This window comes from Vicugna pacos, unplaced genomic scaffold, assembly GCF_048564905.1.
Source record: "Vicugna pacos unplaced genomic scaffold, VicPac4 scaffold_19, whole genome shotgun sequence".
NCBI classification, from domain to species: Eukaryota; Metazoa; Chordata; class Mammalia; order Artiodactyla; family Camelidae; genus Vicugna; species Vicugna pacos.
In genome coordinates this window covers 47,770,471-47,795,551 of record NW_027328740.1, presented here as the reverse complement: position 1 = coordinate 47,795,551, position 25,081 = coordinate 47,770,471, and the positions used below count along the sequence as shown (strand labels likewise).

The 25,081-nt window shown below is 45.9% G+C and overlaps 4 long non-coding RNA genes across 4 annotated transcripts; all 4 read right to left on the bottom strand.

Annotated features, from left to right (window-relative positions):
• Window positions 1-3,959: 3,959 nt before the first annotated feature.
• Window positions 3,960-8,895, bottom strand: LOC140692988 (uncharacterized). Its single transcript, XR_012068636.1, has 3 exons — window positions 8,769-8,895; window positions 5,507-5,579; window positions 3,960-4,133 (listed from the first exon to the last, which is right to left on the bottom strand). It is a non-coding gene; the product is annotated as an uncharacterized lncRNA (long non-coding RNA).
• A 345-nt stretch (window positions 8,896-9,240) lies between these two features.
• LOC140692978 (uncharacterized) lies at window positions 9,241-14,176 on the bottom strand. The gene is made up of 3 exons (XR_012068626.1): window positions 14,050-14,176; window positions 10,788-10,860; window positions 9,241-9,414 (listed from the first exon to the last, which is right to left on the bottom strand). It is a non-coding gene; the product is annotated as an uncharacterized lncRNA (long non-coding RNA).
• A 347-nt stretch (window positions 14,177-14,523) lies between these two features.
• On the bottom strand, window positions 14,524-19,457 carry LOC140693002 (uncharacterized). The gene is made up of 3 exons (XR_012068650.1): window positions 19,331-19,457; window positions 16,069-16,141; window positions 14,524-14,695 (listed from the first exon to the last, which is right to left on the bottom strand). It is a non-coding gene; the product is annotated as an uncharacterized lncRNA (long non-coding RNA).
• A 345-nt stretch (window positions 19,458-19,802) lies between these two features.
• LOC140693003 (uncharacterized) lies at window positions 19,803-24,738 on the bottom strand. The gene is made up of 3 exons (XR_012068651.1): window positions 24,612-24,738; window positions 21,350-21,422; window positions 19,803-19,976 (listed from the first exon to the last, which is right to left on the bottom strand). It is a non-coding gene; the product is annotated as an uncharacterized lncRNA (long non-coding RNA).
• Window positions 24,739-25,081: the final 343 nt, after the last annotated feature.

Sequence of the window (25,081 nt, the reverse complement as noted above, 5' to 3'; positions counted from 1 at the left end):
TAAATTTTTAAAGACTGCAAATGAGATATCAACACAATGTCAAAACTGGAGTCTTCGGACAATCCCTCCCACCACGGCTGTATAGAAACAAAGAGATAAAAAGAAATCACATTTCTGTGAAATGTATCTGGAAAGTGTTGATTCATCGATGCCCAGTTGACAGAGAAGCAGTGCAACCTGCGCTCACTCGCTCCCATGAACACAGCAATGGAAACATCCACTCACCCAGCCCTTGGCACAGGACACTTGCCGAAGAGAGGTCTGTTACTTCCAAAGACAGGATGAGGCCTCAGAACACCTGGAAGCAGGAGAAGGAAAAGCAGGGAATGGATACCAGTGCATGGTCTGAGCCCTGTTGATGGAGCAGTAAAGGTGAAACTCTCTTTAACTTGGACGCACACTCTCAAGCGGACAGGAGACATGGGATTGAAGGTGATGCGCTGAGTGTTAGAAGAGTGCACAGCAGATGCTTGGCTGACAGATCTCAAAGAATCCAGTGCAAAATATCCCCACAGTTGATTCTGAGACCAAGCTCCGAGCTGCCAAATTTGAGGTAGCAGAGGCAGCGTTCAGGGAGGGATAGGGCTACGGATGGTGGCACACGCTGAGTCTCAGGGATCCGGAGTGCGTTGTGGGATGTGGTGGGTCCTATCAAGAGAGCAAACCGACCTGGGACCCCAATGAGCAAGCAACCACCCTGGCGCGCGCAGTTGAAATTATCGATATGTCCCATGGCCACACCCAGTGCATCTGCAGGACCAGAGACCAATTTGGCATTTTGCCAATAGAGCATGTGTGGGGCTGAATCAGAGATATTGTGCATCGGGTCTGAGGGATCCAGGGGGCCTTGGGTTTGAATTCAGAATGAAAAGCCTTAGGATCTGCTACATTCATAACCTGGGCTGTGATTATGGTTTGGTTTGAGGCACAGGATGTGCAACAGCTCTGTGGTTGGCTTCGTGCACCCGTGCCACAAGGATGAGAGGACAAGGAAGTGTGGTCCAAGACCACAGCGTGAGAAGAGGAAGGATTTCCTTCAGTTTATCTCTCAAAAGCGGATGCTACATTTTGGATGGCACCGGCACGGTTCGGCAGCGAGGACACCAAGTTCGGGCTGCGGGATCATTCCAGCAGGCCCTGATGTGTGACATCCATAGATATGCTTCCACTGGTGTTTCTGTAGACAGAGAAGCTCTTGGAAGAACTGGTTTCAGTGGGACATTCCCGTGGCACTACAAAGCACAAGCGCACTCACACTCTGCTCTTCTGGAAACACTCCAAAATAACAGAGAGTAGAATGCAGAGCTGAGAACCTTTAGAAGCTCCATTTCCACCAGAGGAAGTGTCCTGTGCTCTTTCAGATTTGTGAGATAAGCGTAATCAAAATGAGGTTATCCTAATCGAAATAGTATGGGGGGTTCATCACAACAAAGGCAACACCAGCAATTGGAGATAGACCAGACAACACACACAGGAACAGGACATGGCATCAATGTCTAGGAAAATTTGTCCTCACAGAAATCCCATGCAATTGTGTAGAGCCAAGTGTCTAAAGTTTTCACTTAACCAAGCCCTAGAAGTCTACATTAGATACCTGAAATTACCTGACCAGTAGAGATGAAGAAATACAGTAAAAGGAAAAGGAAGTACCATTTTCAGTTCCAAAGAGATTGAAGGCCCTAAAGATAAGCTTTCAGACAACTAGACTGCAAAACGCTCTCCAGAGCAAGTATTGAAAATGGAGGTGAGGGAAACACTGAAGAACAACAGTGTCTCAGAATCACAAAAGGCAGAATACCAGAAAAGGGGAAGAGAAAGCCTAAAGACGAGCCAAATAATATCAGAAAACTCAGTGGATGAGAAAATATCAGGGCTAACATTCCGTCCTAAGCAGACGAGATATTGCAGAGGGACGCGTGAATGACTTTGAAGACAGGGGAACAGAAATCCCTCGGTCAGAAGCACACATAGGAAAGCAAGTGCAAACCAATGAAAACATTGCTGTTGAATCCTGGTTGAAGACAAGGCATGAAAGACTAAAATTCGAAAGAGTCCCAGATGGAAAAGCAAGAGATAAAGAAACAAACAATGTTTGAAAAGTTATGTGTAGAAAAATCAGACTGAAACTTGCTGAAAGCCAAGATAGAATCATCTAGGCGAATTCAGGAAGTACACAGCGTCCAAAAGAGGTGGAATCCCAATAGACTTAGCAGCAGCTGTATGATCCAAATCAACAAAGTTCATGAGCATCCCAGTGATTTAAAATGCGCCTGGAGGAAAGCAACATAGTCACAAGAGAACCTCCAGAGGGGTTTCAGCTGCTATCTCAGCAGCAATATTGCAGGACAGGGAGGAGTGCCAGGACATAGACCATAGCTTGAATGGCAAAATGCTGCCATCTAGGGTAGCCTATGCCACATGACCGCCATTTCTAATAACAGCAGAGCTAGAGAATGCCACAGACCTGCAAATCTTAAAAGAATTCAGCAGTTCGAAACTTATCCTAAAAGAAAGGTTGAGGATTCTCCCCTGAAGGGATAAGCAGCAAGATGAAATGGAAAGAAGAAAACCCTTATTGGAAATGCAAGAAGAGCATGAGTGGAAAAGAAGAAACAAGAAGAAGGCAAGGAGGACATCAAAACCCTAAAGATGGGAGAGGGAAGCAGGAAATCATAGGGGATTGGAAGCACTCTCTTAAGGGAGTCAGCTTATATGACTCTCTGTTGGAAGCAAACGGAGAGATGCATGGCCTGACGTGTTTGCAAAGCAAACGAGAAGCAGACCAAGAAAGAATCAAACAAACAAACAACACAAAAAGGGTAGGGTAACATGAATATTCAAAAGAAATTACTCAAGGTGATGTCAAGGATCATTCAGTACGCATCGACCCAGTATCGCGGCTTGAATGTACTCAGCACACCTGTATTCGGAAATCAGAGGCGTGCATTTATATTCGTAAATATTGATTCATATGAGCATATCGTGACCTAACCCAAATGCCGATTTGGAATCCAATGGATTCCTAGTCCGTGATATAGACTTGCAAGTCTTCCAACAGGATGAATGAATGCCATATTCTAAACTACGTCGAGAAGAAATGGCACAAGCTTATAACAAGGAAAATTAGCTCCACAAAAGTGTACTAAGATCAAAAGAGACAGGCAGTAAAGTGCACACTGGGGATTGTATCATTCCTAGGAATTTCAGCCCCCTTGAAACAAATGGATAGATGTCCCGTGAATGCGGGTGTTTCAGCAGAAATCAACCGACGGCTATGTATTGCGGGTGTGCCCATATTACAGGAACAATAGTTTCCCTTAGTGGGTCTCTGTGTACTGTGAACTGTTAGAAAGTTTAAAGACGTGTGAAACATTCAACTGAAAATGGACACACTTCCCTCCGTTGCTACAGTGCATACAGATCTGAACAAAAGGAAAGAGGGAAGAACAAAGGCCCATGGGACGCTAGTGGGTAGAATCACATTTACCTTAGGAACCTCTCGTCGGATGCAGCCCCTCCCCCAGCACTGACAAGATGCAGCAGCCATTGGGGATGGCAGTTAGCGGTTGGATTCCAGGTGGAATGTTGGTGTGTACCGCGAGGCTTGTTGTGGCTGGTGGATCCTAGGTAACCGGGCAGAGTTCTGTGGGTGGATCAGTGCGATGGAGGGGCTGCCGCCCTCTGTGGAGCTTGGCTTAGGTCTTTGGTCCGGGAAGCTGTGTCAGTTCGAGATACTGCTGCTGCCCAAAGACCTGAGTTCACGGGTCAGTTTCCAGAACCTGAAAGGGCAGACAGTGGAAGATCTGCCTGTCTTCAGCTTACTGGAGAGGCTCCGAGGTCCTTTCAGACTTGCCCAGTCCTGTTGAAGTCGACTTTATGGGAGACACGAAGAGAAGCTGGCCGAAAACATGGCTGCATGGATTGAGGAGAGATGCGAACACATTGATGAGAGATGTTCTGCTACAATAGAGAATACTGGCCTGGAGACAGCTGTAGAGGATAGCAGGCTCGAAAGGCATTCATGAGACATATTGAACCTCGCTGATACTAGCAGAAACCTACGGAGGGCCACCGTGGACTGGAGGAAGTTCCTCAATTCTCTGCTCCAAGAACGGGTCCAAGATCCCTGACGTCTAAAGAGAAGAGATGGCAGAGATGATAAAAACGCTCATGTTCTTGAAAGAGGTCAGATAATCCACACGACCCAAGGGGCAATTCCAAGCCATTCAGATCAAAGTGCACCAAGCCCAGGTAAGCCTTTTCCCAGGTTTGGGCCTAGCTATCAAGCACTTGCTCTTCCCTCCCCTCCACTCAGGCATCCATTTTGAGGGATCAGTACCTGAGCTGCAATGAAGCCAGTAAGAGAAGAGCAAGCCCCTCCTAGAATCAGAGTTCCTCTAGCTTCATCCTCTGTGAACAACAGGGAACCCCATAAAGGTCAAATACTCTCGTATGAAATAGATAGGAATTGAATACTTAGCTCCCACAAAGAAACGATGGCCTTCCGCTAGATTCAGCAAATGCTGGGATTATGTCCTCTCTGGGGTGAAGGGAGTGTGGTAAGTGAGGGGAATCTTTGACTGAACTTGAATCTGTATTAGGCCTCCGTTTTTCAAGACAGTCTAGGTAAATATTAGAAGTCAGATAGTGAACGGAACTGTAAAAGTCGCCAATGACATGAAAGACACAGCTTATGTGGACCGTCTTTCAATTGAGTCAAGCCCCCGGGGGCAATCTATCATGGGGGTGCAGACTTGGTTGCATTCAAGTGCTTTACCCAACATGATCGGATGATTAAGCGTTCTCATCACTGATAGAAGAACACCTGGTTCTCAGTAGCCTAGCATAGCTGCAGCAGGGTTCTCATAGCTATAATGCCTCTAGGTTCTTTGGATTCAAAGCTAAATGTATATATTTAGTTCGTTTCCTCTTGTATTTTCCTTGAGAGGGATGTTACACCTTGAAATGCCAACATTGACCAGTAGGTGTCATCGGGAGTAAAGGGCACCACATGCACAAGGGAATCCAAGCTTGGGGGTTATTTCATGTTTCCATTAGTTATTTCATGGTTCCTGTTGGTTTCGGAGGCTTCAACAGTAAAGAGCTGACATGACCCCTTTAACAGTTCGGACTGCTAGTTTGCATTCTATCTGTCTATGTTTTCCTTAGAGCTGACAAAATGTTACCGAAATTGACAAGTCTGGCTTCTAGGTCGATTTAGTATGTTTCAGAAACTAACTTCATTTTCGTATAACTCCCAAAACATTTATATCAATTCTATTAAATTTTTAAAGACTGCAAATGAGATATCAACACAATGTCAAAACTGGAGTCTTCGGACAATCCCTCCCACCACGGCTGTATAGAAACAAAGAGATAAAAAGAAATCACATTTCTGTGAAATGTATCTGGAAAGTGTTGATTCATCGATGCCCAGTTGACAGAGAAGCAGTGCAACCTGCGCTCACTCGCTCCCATGAACACAGCAATGGAAACAACCACTCACCCAGCCCTTGGCACAGGACACTTGCCGAAGAGAGGTCTGTTACTTCCAAAGACAGGATGAGGCCTCAGAACACCTGGAAGCAGGAGAAGGAAAAGCAGGGAATGGATACCAGTGCATGGTCTGAGCCCTGTTGATGGAGCAGTAAAGGTGAAACTCTCTTTAACTTGGACGCACACCCACAAGCGGAGAACAGACATGGGATTGAAGGTGATGCGCTGAGTGTTAGAAGAGTGCACAGCAGATGCTTGGCTGACAGAACACAAAGAATACAGTGCAAAATATCCCCACAGTTGATTCTGAGACCAAGCTCCGAGCTGCCAAATTTGAGGTAGCAGAGGCAGCGTTCAGGGAGGGATAGGGCTACGGATGGTGGCACACGCTGAGTCTCAGGGATCTGGAGTGCGTTGTGGGATGTGGTGGGTCCTATCAAGAGAGCAAACCGACCTGTGGCCCCAATGAGCAAGCAACCATCCTGGCGCGCGCAGTTGAAATTATCGATATGTCCCATGGCCACACCCAGTGCATCTGCAGGACCAGAGACCAATTTGGCATTTTGCCAATAGAGCATGTGTGGGGCTGAATCAGAGATATTGTGCATCGGGTCTGAGGGATCCAGGGGGCCTTGGGTTTGAATTCAGAATGAAAAGCCTTAGGATCTGCTACATTCATAACCTGGGCTGTGATTATGGTTTGGTTTGAGGCACAGGATGTGCAACAGCTCTGTGGTTGGCTTCGTGCACCCGTGCCACAAGGATGAGAGGACAAGGAAGTGTGGTCCAAGACCACAGCGTGAGAAGAGGAAGGATTTCCTTCAGTTTATCTCTCAAAAGCGGATGCTACATTTTGGATGGCACCGGCACGGTTCGGCAGCGAGGACACCAAGTTCGGGCTGCGGGATCATTCCAGCAGGCCCTGATGTGTGACATCCATAGATATGCTTCCACTGGTGTTTCTGTAGACAGAGAAGCTCTTGGAAGAACTGGTTTCAGTGGGACATTCCCGTGGCACTACAAAGCACAAGCGCACTCACACTCTGCTCTTCTGGAAACACTCCAAAATAACAGAGAGTAGAATGCAGAGCTGAGAACCTTTAGAAGCTCCATTTCCACCAGAGGAAGTGTCCTGTGCTCTTTCAGATTTGTGAGATAAGCGTAATCAAATTGAGGTTATCCTAATCGAAATAGTATGGGGGGTTCATCACAACAAAGGCAACACCAGCAATTGGAGATAGACCAGACAACACACACAGGAACAGGACATGGCATCAATGTCTAGGAAAATTTGTCCTCACAGAAATCCCATGCAATTGTGTAGAGCCAAGTGTCTAAAGTTTTCACTTAACCAAGCCCTAGAAGTCTACATTAGATACCTGAAATTACCTGACCAGTAGAGATGAAGAAATACAGTAAAAGGAAAAGGAAGTACCATTTTCAGTTCCAAAGAGATTGAAGGCCCTAAAGATAAGCTTTCAGACAACTAGACTGCAAAACGCTCTCCAGAGCAAGTATTGAAAATGGAGGTGAGGGAAACACTGAAGAACAACAGTGTCTCAGAATCACAAAAGGCAGAATACCAGAAAAGGGGAAGAGAAAGCCTAAAGACGAGCCAAATAATATCAGAAAACTCAGTGGATGAGAAAATATCAGGGCTAACATTCCGTCCTAAGCAGACGAGATATTGCAGAGGGACGCGTGAATGACTTTGAAGACAGGGGAACAGAAATCCCTCGGTCAGAATCACACATAGGAAAGCAAGTGCAAACCAATGAAAACATTGCTGTTGAATCCTGGTTGAAGACAAGGCATGAAAGACTAAAATTCGAAAGAGTCCCAGATGGAAAAGCAAGAGATAAAGAAACAAACAATGTTTGAAAAGTTATGTGTAGAAAAATCAGACTGAAACTTGCTGAAAGCCAAGATAGAATCATCTAGGCGAATTCAGGAAGTACACAGCGTCCAAAAGAGGTGGAATCCCAATAGACTTAGCAGCAGCTGTATGATCCAAATCAACAAAGTTCATGAGCATCCCAGTGATTTAAAATGCGCCTGGAGGAAAGCAACATAGTCACAAGAGAACCTCCAGAGGGGTTTCAGCTGCTATCTCAGCAGCAATATTGCAGGACAGGGAGGAGTGCCAGGACATAGACCATAGCTTGAATGGCAAAATGCTGCCATCTAGGGTAGCCTATGCCACATGACCGCCATTTCTAATAACAGCAGAGCTAGAGAATGCCACAGACCTGCAAATCTTAAAAGAATTCAGCAGTTCGAAACTTATCCTAAAAGAAAGGTTGAGGATTCTCCACTGAAGGGATAAGCAGCAAGATGAAATGGAAAGAAGAAAACCCTTATTGGAAATGCAAGAAGAGCATGAGTGGAAAAGAAGAAACAAGAAGAAGGCAAGGAGGACATCAAAACCCTAAAGATGGGAGAGGGAAGCAGGAAATCATAGGGGATTGGAAGCACTCTCTTAAGGGAGTCAGCTTATATGACTCTCTGTTGGAAGCAAACGGAGAGATGCATGGCCTGACGTGTTTGCAAAGCAAACGAGAAGCAGACCAAGAAAGAATCAAACAAACAAACAACACAAAAAGGGTAGGGTAACATGAATATTCAAAAGAAATTACTCAAGGTGATGTCAAGGATCATTCAGTACGCATCGACCCAGTATCGCGGCTTGAATGTACTCAGCACACCTGTATTCGGAAATCAGAGGCGTGCATTTATATTCGTAAATATTGATTCATATGAGCATATCGTGACCTAACCCAAATGCCGATTTGGAATCCAATGGATTCCTAGTCCGTGATATAGACTTGCAAGTCTTCCAACAGGATGAATGAATGCCATATACTACACTACGTGGAGTAGAAATGGCACAAGCCTATAACGAGGAAAATTAGCTCCGCAAAAGTGTACTAAGATCAAAAGAGACAGGCAGTAAAGTGCACACTGGGGATTGTATCATTCCTAGGAATTTCAGCCCCCTTGAAACAAATGGATAGATGTCCCGTGAATGCGGGTGTTTCAGCAGAAATCAACCGACGGCTATGTATTGCGGGTGTGCCCATATTACAGGAACAATAGTTTCCCTTAGTGGGTCTCTGTGTACTGTGAACTGTTAGAAAGTTTAAAGACGTGTGAAACATTCAACTGAAAATGGACACACTTCCCTCCGTTGCTACAGTGCATACAGATCTGAACAAAAGGAAAGAGGGAAGAACAAAGGCCCATGGGACGCTAGTGGGTAGAATCACATTTACCTTAGGAACCTCTCGTCGGATGCAGCCCCTCCCCCAGCACTGACAAGATGCAGCAGCCATTGGGGATGGCAGTTAGCGGTTGGATTCCAGGTGGAATGTTGGTGTGTACCGCGAGGCTTGTTGTGGCTGGTGGATCCTAGGTAACCGGGCAGAGTTCTGTGGGTGGATCAGTGCGATGGAGGGGCTGCCGCCCTCTGTGGAGCTTGGCTTAGGTGTTTGGTCCGGGAAGCTGTGTAAGTTCGAGATACTGCTGCTGCCCAAAGACCTGAGTTCACGGGTCAGTTTCCAGAACCTGAAAGGGCAGACAGTGGAAGATCTGCCTGTCTTCAGCTTACTGGAGAGGCTCCGAGGTCCTTTCAGACTTGCCCAGTCCTGTTGAAGTCGACTTTATGGGAGACACGAAGAGAAGCTGGCCGAAAACATGGCTGCATGGATTGAGGAGAGATGCGAACACATTGATGAGAGATGTTCTGCTACAATAGAGAATACTGGCCTGGAGACAGCTGTAGAGGATAGCAGGCTCGAAAGGCATTCATGAGACATATTGAACCTCGCTGATACTAGCAGAAACCTACGGAGGGCCACCGTGGACTGGAGGAAGTTCCTCAATTCTCTGCTCCAAGAACGGGTCCAAGATCCCTGACGTCTAAAGAGAAGAGATGGCAGAGATGATAAAAACGCTCATGTTCTTGAAAGAGGTCAGATAATCCACACGACCCAAGGGGCAATTCCAAGCCATTCAGATCAAAGTGCACCAAGCCCAGGTAAGCCTTTTCCCAGGTTTGGGCCTAGCTATCAAGCACTTGCTCTTCCCTCCCCTCCACTCAGGCATCCATTTTGAGGGATCAGTACCTGAGCTGCAATGAAGCCAGTAAGAGAAGAGCAAGCCCCTCCTAGAATCAGAGTTCCTCTAGCTTCATCCTCTGTGAACAACAGGGAACCCCATAAAGGTCAAATACTCTCGTATGAAATAGATAGGAATTGAATACTTAGCTCCCACAAAGAAACGATGGCCTTCCGCTAGATTCAGCAAATGCTGGGATTATGTCCTCTCTGGGGTGAAGGGAGTGTGGTAAGTGAGGGGAATCTTTGACTGAACTTGAATCTGTATTAGGCCTCCGTTTTTCAAGACAGTCTAGGTAAATATTAGAAGTCAGATAGTGAACGGAACTGTAAAAGTCGCCAATGACATGAAAGACACAGCTTATGTGGACCGTCTTTCAATTGAGTCAAGCCCCCGGGGGCAATCTATCATGGGGGTGCAGACTTGGTTGCATTCAAGTGCTTTACCCAACATGATCGGATGATTAAGCGTTCTCATCACTGATAGAAGAACACCTGGTTCTCAGTAGCCTAGCATAGCTGCAGCAGGGTTCTCATAGCTATAATGCCTCTAGGTTCTTTGGATTCAAAGCTAAATGTATATATTTAGTTCGTTTCCTCTTGTATTTTCCTTGAGAGGGATGTTACACCTTGAAATGCCAACATTGACCAGTAGGTGTCATCGGGAGTAAAGGGCACCACATGCACAAGGGAATCCAAGCTTGGGGGTTATTTCATGTTTCCATTAGTTATTTCATGGTTCCTGTTGGTTTCGGAGGCTTCAACAGTAAAGAGCTGACATGACCCCTTTAACAGTTCGGACTGCTAGTTTGCATTCTATCTGTCTATGTTTTCCTTAGAGCTGACAAAATGTTACCGAAATTGACAAGTCTGGCTTCTAGGTCGATTTAGTATGTTTCAGAAACTAACTTCATTTTCGTATAACTCCCAAAACATTTATATCAATTCTATTAAATTTTTAAAGACTGCAAATGAGATATCAACACAATGTCAAAACTGGAGTCTTCGGACAATCCCTCCCACCACGGCTGTATAGAAACAAAGAGATAAAAAGAAATCACATTTCTGTGAAATGTATCTGGAAAGTGTTGATTCATCGATGCCCAGTTGACAGAGAAGCAGTGCAACCTGCGCTCACTCGCTCCCATGAACACAGCAATGGAAACAACCACTCACCCAGCCCTTGGCACAGGACACTTGCCGAAGAGAGGTCTGTTACTTCCAAAGACAGGATGAGGCCTCAGAACACCTGGAAGCAGGAGAAGGAAAAGCAGGGAATGGATACCAGTGCATGGTCTGAGCCCTGTTGATGGAGCAGTAAAGGTGAAACTCTCTTTAACTTGGACGCACACCCACAAGCGGAGAACAGACATGGGATTGAAGGTGATGCGCTGAGTGTTAGAAGAGTGCACAGCAGATGCTTGGCTGACAGAACACAAAGAATCCAGTGCAAAATATCCCCACAGTTGATTCTGAGACCAAGCTCCGAGCTGCCAAATTTGAGGTAGCAGAGGCAGCGTTCAGGGAGGGATAGGGCTACGGATGGTGGCACACGCTGAGTCTCAGGGATCTGGAGTGCGTTGTGGGATGTGGTGGGTCCTATCAAGAGAGCAAACCGACCTGTGGCCCCAATGAGCAAGCAACCATCCTGGCGCGCGCAGTTGAAATTATCGATATGTCCCATGGCCACACCCAGTGCATCTGCAGGACCAGAGACCAATTTGGCATTTTGCCAATAGAGCATGTGTGGGGCTGAATCAGAGATATTGTGCATCGGGTCTGAGGGATCCAGGGGGCCTTGGGTTTGAATTCAGAATGAAAAGCCTTAGGATCTGCTACATTCATAACCTGGGCTGTGATTATGGTTTGGTTTGAGGCACAGGATGTGCAACAGCTCTGTGGTTGGCTTCGTGCACCCGTGCCACAAGGATGAGAGGACAAGGAAGTGTGGTCCAAGACCACAGCGTGAGAAGAGGAAGGATTTCCTTCAGTTTATCTCTCAAAAGCGGATGCTACATTTTGGATGGCACCGGCACGGTTCGGCAGCGAGGACACCAAGTTCGGGCTGCGGGATCATTCCAGCAGGCCCTGATGTGTGACATCCATAGATATGCTTCCACTGGTGTTTCTGTAGACAGAGAAGCTCTTGGAAGAACTGGTTTCAGTGGGACATTCCCGTGGCACTACAAAGCACAAGCGCACTCACACTCTGCTCTTCTGGAAACACTCCAAAATAACAGAGAGTAGAATGCAGAGCTGAGAACCTTTAGAAGCTCCATTTCCACCAGAGGAAGTGTCCTGTGCTCTTTCAGATTTGTGAGATAAGCGTAATCAAATTGAGGTTATCCTAATCGAAATAGTATGGGGGGTTCATCACAACAAAGGCAACACCAGCAATTGGAGATAGACCAGACAACACACACAGGAACAGGACATGGCATCAATGTCTAGGAAAATTTGTCCTCACAGAAATCCCATGCAATTGTGTAGAGCCAAGTGTCTAAAGTTTTCACTTAACCAAGCCCTAGAAGTCTACATTAGATACCTGAAATTACCTGACCAGTAGAGATGAAGAAATACAGTAAAAGGAAAAGGAAGTACCATTTTCAGTTCCAAAGAGATTGAAGGCCCTAAAGATAAGCTTTCAGACAACTAGACTGCAAAACGCTCTCCAGAGCAAGTATTGAAAATGGAGGTGAGGGAAACACTGAAGAACAACAGTGTCTCAGAATCACAAAAGGCAGAATACCAGAAAAGGGGAAGAGAAAGCCTAAAGACGAGCCAAATAATATCAGAAAACTCAGTGGATGAGAAAATATCAGGGCTAACATTCCGTCCTAAGCAGACGAGATATTGCAGAGGGACGCGTGAATGACTTTGAAGACAGGGGAACAGAAATCCCTCGGTCAGAATCACACATAGGAAAGCAAGTGCAAACCAATGAAAACATTGCTGTTGAATCCTGGTTGAAGACAAGGCATGAAAGACTAAAATTCGAAAGAGTCCCAGATGGAAAAGCAAGAGATAAAGAAACAAACAATGTTTGAAAAGTTATGTGTAGAAAAATCAGACTGAAACTTGCTGAAAGCCAAGATAGAATCATCTAGGCGAATTCAGGAAGTACACAGCGTCCAAAAGAGGTGGAATCCCAATAGACTTAGCAGCAGCTGTATGATCCAAATCAACAAAGTTCATGAGCATCCCAGTGATTTAAAATGCGCCTGGAGGAAAGCAACATAGTCACAAGAGAACCTCCAGAGGGGTTTCAGCTGCTATCTCAGCAGCAATATTGCAGGACAGGGAGGAGTGCCAGGACATAGACCATAGCTTGAATGGCAAAATGCTGCCATCTAGGGTAGCCTATGCCACATGACCACCATTTCTAATAACAGCAGAGCTAGAGAATGCCACAGACCTGCAAATCTTAAAAGAATTCAGCAGTTCGAAACTTATCCTAAAAGAAAGGTTGAGGATTCTCCACTGAAGGGATAAGCAGCAAGATGAAATGGAAAGAAGAAAACCCTTATTGGAAATGCAAGAAGAGCATGAGTGGAAAAGAAGAAACAAGAAGAAGGCAAGGAGGACATCAAAACCCTAAAGATGGGAGAGGGAAGCAGGAAATCATAGGGGATTGGAAGCACTCTCTTAAGGGAGTCAGCTTATATGACTCTCTGTTGGAAGCAAACGGAGAGATGCATGGCCTGACGTGTTTGCAAAGCAAACGAGAAGCAGACCAAGAAAGAATCAAACAAACAAACAACACAAAAAGGGTAGGGTAACATGAATATTCAAAAGAAATTACTCAAGGTGATGTCAAGGATCATTCAGTACGCATCGACCCAGTATCGCGGCTTGAATGTACTCAGCACACCTGTATTCGGAAATCAGAGGCGTGCATTTATATTCGTAAATATTGATTCATATGAGCATATCGTGACCTAACCCAAATGCCGATTTGGAATCCAATGGTTTCCTAGTCCGTGATATAGACTTGCAAGTCTTCCAACAGGATGAATGAATGCCATATACTACACTACGTGGAGTAGAAATGGCACAAGCCTATAACGAGGAAAATTAGCTCCGCAAAAGTGTACTAAGATCAAAAGAGACAGGCAGTAAAGTGCACACTGGGGATTGTATCATTCCTAGGAATTTCAGCCCCCTTGAAACAAATGGATAGATGTCCCGTGAATGCGGGTGTTTCAGCAGAAATCAACCGACGGCTATGTATTGCGGGTGTGCCCATATTACAGGAACAATAGTTTCCCTTAGTGGGTCTCTGTGTACTGTGAACTGTTAGAAAGTTTAAAGACGTGTGAAACATTCAACTGAAAATGGACACACTTCCCTCCGTTGCTACAGTGCATACAGATCTGAACAAAAGGAAAGAGGGAAGAACAAAGGCCCATGGGACGCTAGTGGGTAGAATCACATTTACCTTAGGAACCTCTCGTCGGATGCAGCCCCTCCCCCAGCACTGACAAGATGCAGCAGCCATTGGGGATGGCAGTTAGCGGTTGGATTCCAGGTGGAATGTTGGTGTGTACCGCGAGGCTTGTTGTGGCTGGTGGATCCTAGGTAACCGGGCAGAGTTCTGTGGGTGGATCAGTGCGATGGAGGGGCTGCCGCCCTCTGTGGAGCTTGGCTTAGGTCTTTGGTCCGGGAAGCTGTGTCAGTTCGAGATACTGCTGCTGCCCAAAGACCTGAGTTCACGGGTCAGTTTCCAGAACCTGAAAGGGCAGACAGTGGAAGATCTGCCTGTCTTCAGCTTACTGGAGAGGCTCCGAGGTCCTTTCAGACTTGCCCAGTCCTGTTGAAGTCGACTTTATGGGAGACACGAAGAGAAGCTGGCCGAAAACATGGCTGCACGGATTGAGGAGAGATGCGAACACATTGATGAGAGATGTTCTGCTACAATAGAGAATACTGGCCTGGAGACAGCTGTAGAGGATAGCAGGCTCGAAAGGCATTCATGAGACATATTGAACCTCGCTGATACTAGCAGAAACCTACGGAGGGCCACCGTGGACTGGAGGAAGTTCCTCAATTCTCTGCTCCAAGAACGGGTCCAAGATCCCTGACGTCTAAAGAGAAGAGATGGCAGAGATGATAAAAACGCTCATGTTCTTGAAAGAGGTCAGATAATCCACACGACCCAAGGGGCAATTCCAAGCCATTCAGATCAAAGTGCACCAAGCCCAGGTAAGCCTTTTCCCAGGTTTGGGCCTAGCTATCAAGCACTTGCTCTTCCCTCCCCTCCACTCAGGCATCCATTTTGAGGGATCAGTACCTGAGCTGCAATGAAGCCAGTAAGAGAAGAGCAAGCCCCTCCTAGAATCAGAGTTCCTCTAGCTTCATCCTCTGTGAACAACAGGGAACCCCATAAAGGTCAAATACTCTCGTATGAAATAGATAGGAATTGAATACTTAGCTCCCACAAAGAAACGATGGCCTTCCGCTAGATTCAGCAAATGCTGGGATTATGTCCTCTCTGGGGTGAAGGGAGTGTGGTAAGTGAGGGGAATCTTTGACTGAACTTGAATCTGTATTAGGCCTCCGTTTTTCAAGACAGTCTAGGTAAATATTAGAAGTCAGATAGTGAACGGAACTGTAAAAGTCGCCAATGACATGAAAGACACAGCTTATGTGGACCGTCTTTCAATTGAGTCAAGCCCCCGGGGGCAATCTATCATGGGGGTGCAGACTTGGTTGCATTCAAGTGCTTTACCCAACATGATCGGATGATTAAGCGTTCTCATCACTGATAGAAGAACACCTGGTTCTCAGTAGCCTAGCATAGCTGCAGCAGGGTTCTCATAGCTATAATGCCTCTAGGTTCTTTGGATTCAAAGCTAAATGTATATATTTAGTTCGTTTCCTCTTGTATTTTCCTTGAGAGGGATGTTACACCTTGAAATGCCAACATTGACCAGTAGGTGTCATCGGGACTAAAGGGCACCACATGCACAAGGGAATCCAAGCTTGGGGGTTATTTCATGTTTCCATTAGTTATTTCATGGTTCCTGTTGGTTTCGGAGGCTTCAACAGTAAAGAGCTGACATGACCCCTTTAACAGTTCGGACTGCTAGTTTGCATTCTATCTGTCTATGTTTTCCTTAGAGCTGACAAAATGTTACCGAAATTGACAAGTCTGGCTTCTAGGTCGATTTAGTATGTTTCAGAAACTAACTTCATTTTCGTATAACTCCCAAAACATTTATATCAATTCTATTAAATTTTTAAAGACTGCAAATGAGATATCAACACAATGTCAAAACTGGAGTCTTCGGACAATCCCTCCCACCACGGCTGTATAGAAACAAAGAGATAAAAAGAAATCACATTTCTGTGAAATGTATCTGGAAAGTGTTGATTCATCGATGCCCAGTTGACAGAGAAGCAGTGCAACCTGCGCTCACTCGCTCCCATGAACACAGCAATGGAAACATCCACTCACCCAGCCCTTGGCACAGGACACTTGCCGAAGAGAGGTCTGTTACTTCCAAAGACAGGATGAGGCCTCAGAACACCTGGAAGCAGGAGAAGGAAAAGCAGGGAATGGATACCAGTGCATGGTCTGAGCCCTGTTGATGGAGCAGTAAAGGTGAAACTCTCTTTAACTTGGACGCACACTCTCAAGCGGACAGGAGACATGGGATTGAAGGTGATGCGCTGAGTGTTAGAAGAGTGCACAGCAGATGCTTGGCTGACAGATCTCAAAGAATCCAGTGCAAAATATCCCCACAGTTGATTCTGAGACCAAGCTCCGAGCTGCCAAATTTGAGGTAGCAGAGGCAGCGTTCAGGGAGGGATAGGGCTACGGATGGTGGCACACGCTGAGTCTCAGGGATCCGGAGTGCTTTGTGGGATGTGGTGGGTCCTATCAAGAGAGCAAACCGACCTGGGACCCCAATGAGTAAGCAACCAGCCTGGCGCGCGCAGTTGAAATTATCGATATGTCCCATGGCCACACCCAGTGCATCTGCAGGACCAGAGACCAATTTGGCATTTTGCCAATAGAGCATGTGTGGGGCTGAATCAGAGATATTGTGCATCGGGTCTGAGGGATCCAGGGGGCCTTGGGTTTGAATTCAGAATGAAAAGCCTTAGGATCTGCTACATTCATAACCTGGGCTGTGATTATGGTTTGGTTTGAGGCACAGGATGTGCAACAGCTCTGTGGTTGGCTTCGTGCACCCGTGCCACAAGGATGAGAGGACAAGGAAGTGTGGTCCAAGACCACAGCGTGAGAAGAGGAAGGATTTCCTTCAGTTTATCTCTCAAAAGCGGATGCTACATTTTGGATGGCACCGGCACGGTTCGGCAGCGAGGACACCAAGTTCGGTCTGCGGGATCATTCCAGCAGGCCCTGATGTGTGACATCCATAGATATGCTTCCACTGGTGTTTCTGTAGACAGAGAAGCTCTTGGAAGAACTGGTTTCAGTGGGACATTCCCGTGGCACTACAAAGCACAAGCGCACTCACACTCTGCTCTTCTGGAAACACTCCAAAATAACAGAGAGTAGAATGCAGAGCTGAGAACCTTTAGAAGCTCCATTTCCACCAGAGGAAGTGTCCTGTGCTCTTTCAGATTTGTGAGATAAGCGTAATCAAATTGAGGTTATCCTAATCGAAATAGTATGGGGGGTTCATCACAACAAAGGCAACACCAGCAATTGGAGATAGACCAGACAACACACACAGGAACAGGACATGGCATCAATGTCTAGGAAAATTTGTCCTCACAGAAATCCCATGCAATTGTGTAGAGCCAAGTGTCTAAAGTTTTCACTTAACCAAGCCCTAGAAGTCTACATTAGATACCTGAAATTACCTGACCAGTAGAGATGAAGAAATACAGTAAAAGGAAAAGGAAGTACCATTTTCAGTTCCAAAGAGATTGAAGGCCCTAAAGATAAGCTTTCAGACAACTAGACTGCAAAACGCTCTCCAGAGCAAGTATTGAAAATGGAGGTGAGGGAAACACTGAAGAACAACAGTGTCTCAGAATCACAAAAGGCAGAATACCAGAAAAGGGGAAGAGAAAGCCTAAAGACGAGCCAAATAATATCAGAAAACTCAGTGGATGAGAAAATATCAGGGCTAACATTCCGTCCTAAGCAGACGAGATATTGCAGAGGGACGCGTGAATGACTTTGAAGACAGGGGAACAGAAATCCCTCGGTCAGAATCACACATAGGAAAGCAAGTGCAAACCAATGAAAACATTGCTGTTGAATCCTGGTTGAAGACAAGGCATGAAAGACTAAAATTCGAAAGAGTCCCAGATGGAAAAGCAAGAGATAAAGAAACAAACAATGTTTGAAAAGTTATGTGTAGAAAAATCAGACTGAAACTTGCTGAAAGCCAAGATAGAATCATCTAGGCGAATTCAGGAAGTACACAGCGTCCAAAAGAGGTGGAATCCCAATAGACTTAGCAGCAGCTGTATGATCCAAATCAACAAAGTTCATGAGCATCCCAGTGATTTAAAATGCGCCTGGAGGAAAGCAACATAGTCACAAGAGAACCTCCAGAGGGGTTTCAGCTGCTATCTCAGCAGCAATATTGCAGGACAGGGAGGAGTGCCAGGACATAGACCATAGCTTGAATGGCAAAATGCTGCCATCTAGGGTAGCCTATGCCACATGACCGCCATTTCTAATAACAGCAGAGCTAGAGAATGCCACAGACCTGCAAATCTTAAAAGAATTCAGCAGTTCGAAACTTATCCTAAAAGAAAGGTTGAGGATTCTCCACTGAAGGGATAAGCAGCAAGATGAAATGGAAAGAAGAAAACCCTTATTGGAAATGCAAGAAGAGCATGAGTGGAAAAGAAGAAACAAGAAGAAGGCAAGGAGGACATCAAAACCCTAAAGATGGGAGAGGGAAGCAGGAAATCATAGGGGATTGGAAGCACTCTCTTAAGGGAGTCAGCTTATATGACTCTCTGTTGGAAGCAAACGGAGAGATGCATGGCCTGACGTGTTTGCAAAGCAAACGAGAAGCAGACCAAGAAAGAATCAAACAAACAAACAACACAAAAAGGGTAGGGTAACATGAATATTCAAAAGAAATTACTCAAGGTGATGTCAAGGATCATTCAGTACGCATCGACCCAGTATCGCGGCTTGAATGTACTCAGCACACCTGTATTCGGAAATCAGAGGCGTGCATTTATATTCGTAAATATTGATTCATATGAGCATATCGTGACCTAACCCAAATGCCGATTTGGAATCCAATGGTTTCCTAGTCCGTGATATAGACTTGCAAGTCTTCCAACAGGATGAATGAATGCCATATACTACACTACGTGGAGTAGAAATGGCACAAGCCTATAACGAGGAAAATTAGCTCCGCAAAAGTGTACTAAGATCAAAAGAGACAGGCAGTAAAGTGCACACTGGGGATTGTATCATTCCTAGGAATTTCAGCCCCCTTGAAACAAATGGATAGATGTCCCGTGAATGCGGGTGTTTCAGCAGAAATCAACCGACGGCTATGTATTGCGGGTGTGCCCATATTACAGGAACAATAGTTTCCCTTAGTGGGTCTCTGTGTACTGTGAACTGTTAGAAAGTTTAAAGACGTGTGAAACATTCAACTGAAAATGGACACACTTCCCTCCGTTGCTACAGTGCATACAGATCTGAACAAAAGGAAAGAGGGAAGAACAAAGGCCCATGGGACGCTAGTGGGTAGAATCACATTTACCTTAGGAACCTCTCGTCGGATGCAGCCCCTCCCCCAGCACTGACAAGATGCAGCAGCCATTGGGGATGGCAGTTAGCGGTTGGATTCCAGGTGGAATGTTGGTGTGTACCGCGAGGCTTGTTGTGGCTGGTGGATCCTAGGTAACCGGGCAGAGTTCTGTGGGTGGATCAGTGCGATGGAGGGGCTGCCGCCCTCTGTGGAGCTTGGCTTAGGTCTTTGGTCCGGGAAGCTGTGTCAGTTCGAGATACTGCTGCTGCCCAAAGACCTGAGTTCACGGGTCAGTTTCCAGAACCTGAAAGGGCAGACAGTGGAAGATCTGCCTGTCTTCAGCTTACTGGAGAGGCTCCGAGGTCCTTTCAGACTTGCCCAGTCCTGTTGAAGTCGACTTTATGGGAGACACGAAGAGAAGCTGGCCGAAAACATGGCTGCACGGATTGAGGAGAGATGCGAACACATTGATGAGAGATGTTCTGCTACAATAGAGAATACTGGCCTGGAGACAGCTGTAGAGGATAGCAGGCTCGAAAGGCATTCATGAGACATATTGAACCTCGCTGATACTAGCAGAAACCTACGGAGGGCCACCGTGGACTGGAGGAAGTTCCTCAATTCTCTGCTCCAAGAACGGGTCCAAGATCCCTGACGTCTAAAGAGAAGAGATGGCAGAGATGATAAAAACGCTCATGTTCTTGAAAGAGGTCAGATAATCCACACGACCCAAGGGGCAATTCCAAGCCATTCAGATCAAAGTGCACCAAGCCCAGGTAAGCCTTTTCCCAGGTTTGGGCCTAGCTATCAAGCACTTGCTCTTCCCTCCCCTCCACTCAGGCATCCATTTTGAGGGATCAGTACCTGAGCTGCAATGAAGCCAGTAAGAGAAGAGCAAGCCCCTCCTAGAATCAGAGTTCCTCTAGCTTCATCCTCTGTGAACAACAGGGAACCCCATAAAGGTCAAATACTCTCGTATGAAATAGATAGGAATTGAATACTTAGCTCCCACAAAGAAACGATGGCCTTCCGCTAGATTCAGCAAATGCTGGGATTATGTCCTCTCTGGGGTGAAGGGAGTGTGGTAAGTGAGGGGAATCTTTGACTGAACTTGAATCTGTATTAGGCCTCCGTTTTTCAAGACAGTCTAGGTAAATATTAGAAGTCAGATAGTGAACGGAACTGTAAAAGTCGCCAATGACATGAAAGACACAGCTTATGTGGACCGTCTTTCAATTGAGTCAAGCCCCCGGGGGCAATCTATCATGGGGGTGCAGACTTGGTTGCATTCAAGTGCTTTACCCAACATGATCGGATGATTAAGCGTTCTCATCACTGATAGAAGAACACCTGGTTCTCAGTAGCCTAGCATAGCTGCAGCAGGGTTCTCATAGCTATAATGCCTCTAGGTTCTTTGGATTCAAAGCTAAATGTATATATTTAGTTCGTTTCCTCTTGTATTTTCCTTGAGAGGGATGTTACACCTTGAAATGCCAACATTGACCAGTAGGTGTCATCGGGAGTAAAGGGCACCACATGCACAAGGGAATCCAAGCTTGGGGGTTATTTCATGTTTCCATTAGTTATTTCATGGTTCCTGTTGGTTTCGGAGGCTTCAACAGTAAAGAGCTGACATGACCCCTTTAACAGTTCGGACTGCTAGTTTGCATTCTATCTGTCTATGTTTTCCTTAGAGCTGACAAAATGTTACCGAAATTGACAAGTCTGGCTTCTAGGTCGATTTAGTATGTTTCAGAAACTAACTTCATTTTCGTATAACTCCCAAAACATTTATATCAATTCTATTAAATTTTTAAAGACTGCAAATGAGATATCAACACAATGTCAAAACTGGAGTCTTCGGACAATCCCTCCCACCACGGCTGTATAGAAACAAAGAGATAAAAAGAAATCACATTTCTGTGAAATGTATCTGGAAAGTGTTGATTCATCGATGCCCAGTTGACAGAGAAGCAGTGCAACCTGCGCTCACTCGCTCCCATGAACACAGCAATGGAAACAACCACTCACCCAGCCCTTGGCACAGGACACTTGCCGAAGAGAGGTCTGTTACTTCCAAAGACAGGATGAGGCCTCAGAACACCTGGAAGCAGGAGAAGGAAAAGCAGGGAATGGATACCAGTGCATGGTCTGAGCCCTGTTGATGGAGCAGTAAAGGTGAAACTCTCTTTAACTTGGACGCACACCCACAAGCGGAGAACAGACATGGGATTGAAGGTGATGCGCTGAGTGTTAGAAGAGTGCACAGCAGATGCTTGGCTGACAGAACACAAAGAATCCAGTGCAAAATATCCCCACAGTTGATTCTGAGACCAAGCTCCGAGCTGCCAAATTTGAGGTAGCAGAGGCAGCGTTCAGGGAGGGATAGGGCTACGGATGGTGGCACACGCTGAGTCTCAGGGATCTGGAGTGCGTTGTGGGATGTGGTGGGTCCTATCAAGAGAGCAAACCGACCTGTGGCCCCAATGAGCAAGCAACCATCCTGGCGCGCGCAGTTGAAATTATCTATATGTCCCATGGCCACACCCAGTGCATCTGCAGGACCAGAGACCAATTTGGCATTTTGCCAATAGAGCATGTGTGGGGCTGAATCAGAGATATTGTGCATCGGGTCTGAGGGATCCAGGGGGCCTTGGGTTTGAATTCAGAATGAAAAGCCTTAGGATCTGCTACATTCATAACCTGGGCTGTGATTATGGTTTGGTTTGAGGCACAGGATGTGCAACAGCTCTGTGGTTGGCTTCGTGCACCCGTGCCACAAGGATGAGAGGACAAGGAAGTGTGGTCCAAGACCACAGTGTGAGAAGAGGAAGGATTTCCTTCAGTTTATCTCTCAAAAGCGGATGCTACATTTTGGATGGCACCGGCACGGTTCGGCAGCGAGGACACCAAGTTCGGGCTGCGGGATCATTCCAGCAGGCCCTGATGTGTGACATCCATAGATATGCTTCCACTGGTGTTTCTGTAGACAGAGAAGCTCTTGGAAGAACTGGTTTCAGTGGGACATTCCCGTGGCACTACAAAGCACAAGCGCACTCACACTCTGCTCTTCTGGAAACACTCCAAAATAACAGAGAGTAGAATGCAGAGCTGAGAACCTTTAGAAGCTCCATTTCCACCAGAGGAAGTGTCCTGTGCTCTTTCAGATTTGTGAGATAAGCGTAATCAAATTGAGGTTATCCTAATCGAAATAGTATGGGGGGTTCATCACAACAAAGGCAACACCAGCAATTGGAGATAGACCAGACAACACACACAGGAACAGGACATGGCATCAATGTCTAGGAAAATTTGTCCTCACAGAAATCCCATGCAATTGTGTAGAGCCAAGTGTCTAAAGTTTTCACTTAACCAAGCCCTAGAAGTCTACATTAGATACCTGAAATTACCTGACCAGTAGAGATGAAGAAATACAGTAAAAGGAAAAGGAAGTACCATTTTCAGTTCCAAAGAGATTGAAGGCCCTAAAGATAAGCTTTCAGACAACTAGACTGCAAAACGCTCTCCAGAGCAAGTATTGAAAATGGAGGTGAGGGAAACACTGAAGAACAACAGTGTCTCAGAATCACAAAAGGCAGAATACCAGAAAAGGGGAAGAGAAAGCCTAAAGACGAGCCAAATAATATCAGAAAACTCAGTGGATGAGAAAATATCAGGGCTAACATTCCGTCCTAAGCAGACGAGATATTGCAGAGGGACGCGTGAATGACTTTGAAGACAGGGGAACAGAAATCCCTCGGTCAGAATCACACATAGGAAAGCAAGTGCAAACCAATGAAAACATTGCTGTTGAATCCTGGTTGAAGACAAGGCATGAAAGACTAAAATTCGAAAGAGTCCCAGATGGAAAAGCAAGAGATAAAGAAACAAACAATGTTTGAAAAGTTATGTGTAGAAAAATCAGACTGAAACTTGCTGAAAGCCAAGATAGAATCATCTAGGCGAATTCAGGAAGTACACAGCGTCCAAAAGAGGTGGAATCCCAATAGACTTAGCAGCAGCTGTATGATCCAAATCAACAAAGTTCATGAGCATCCCAGTGATTTAAAATGCGCCTGGAGGAAAGCAACATAGTCACAAGAGAACCTCCAGAGGGGTTTCAGCTGCTATCTCAGCAGCAATATTGCAGGACAGGGAGGAGTGCCAGGACATAGACCATAGCTTGAATGGCAAAATGCTGCCATCTAGGGTAGCCTATGCCACATGACCACCATTTCTAATAACAGCAGAGCTAGAGAATGCCACAGACCTGCAAATCTTAAAAGAATTCAGCAGTTCGAAACTTATCCTAAAAGAAAGGTTGAGGATTCTCCACTGAAGGGATAAGCAGCAAGATGAAATGGAAAGAAGAAAACCCTTATTGGAAATGCAAGAAGAGCATGAGTGGAAAAGAAGAAACAAGAAGAAGGCAAGGAGGACATCAAAACCCTAAAGATGGGAGAGGGAAGCAGGAAATCATAGGGGATTGGAAGCACTCTCTTAAGGGAGTCAGCTTATATGACTCTCTGTTGGAAGCAAACGGAGAGATGCATGGCCTGACGTGTTTGCAAAGCAAACGAGAAGCAGACCAAGAAAGAATCAAACAAACAAACAACACAAAAAGGGTAGGGTAACATGAATATTCAAAAGAAATTACTCAAGGTGATGTCAAGGATCATTCAGTACGCATCGACCCAGTATCGCGGCTTGAATGTACTCAGCACACCTGTATTCGGAAATCAGAGGCGTGCATTTATATTCGTAAATATTGATTCATATGAGCATATCGTGACCTAACCCAAATGCCGATTTGGAATCCAATGGTTTCCTAGTCCGTGATATAGACTTGCAAGTCTTCCAACAGGATGAATGAATGCCATATACTACACTACGTGGAGTAGAAATGGCACAAGCCTATAACGAGGAAAATTAGCTCCGCAAAAGTGTACTAAGATCAAAAGAGACAGGCAGTAAAGTGCACACTGGGGATTGTATCATTCCTAGGAATTTCAGCCCCCTTGAAACAAATGGATAGATGTCCCGTGAATGCGGGTGTTTCAGCAGAAATCAACCGACGGCTATGTATTGCGGGTGTGCCCATATTACAGGAACAATAGTTTCCCTTAGTGGGTCTCTGTGTACTGTGAACTGTTAGAAAGTTTAAAGACGTGTGAAACATTCAACTGAAAATGGACACACTTCCCTCCGTTGCTACAGTGCATACAGATCTGAACAAAAGGAAAGAGGGAAGAACAAAGGCCCATGGGACGCTAGTGGGTAGAATCACATTTACCTTAGGAACCTCTCGTCGGATGCAGCCCCTCCCCCAGCACTGACAAGATGCAGCAGCCATTGGGGATGGCAGTTAGCGGTTGGATTCCAGGTGGAATGTTGGTGTGTACCGCGAGGCTTGTTGTGGCTGGTGGATCCTAGGTAACCGGGCAGAGTTCTGTGGGTGGATCAGTGCGATGGAGGGGCTGCCGCCCTCTGTGGAGCTTGGCTTAGGTCTTTGGTCCGGGAAGCTGTGTCAGTTCGAGATACTGCTGCTGCCCAAAGACCTGAGTTCACGGGTCAGTTTCCAGAACCTGAAAGGGCAGACAGTGGAAGATCTGCCTGTCTTCAGCTTACTGGAGAGGCTCCGAGGTCCTTTCAGACTTGCCCAGTCCTGTTGAAGTCGACTTTATGGGAGACACGAAGAGAAGCTGGCCGAAAACATGGCTGCACGGATTGAGGAGAGATGCGAACACATTGATGAGAGATGTT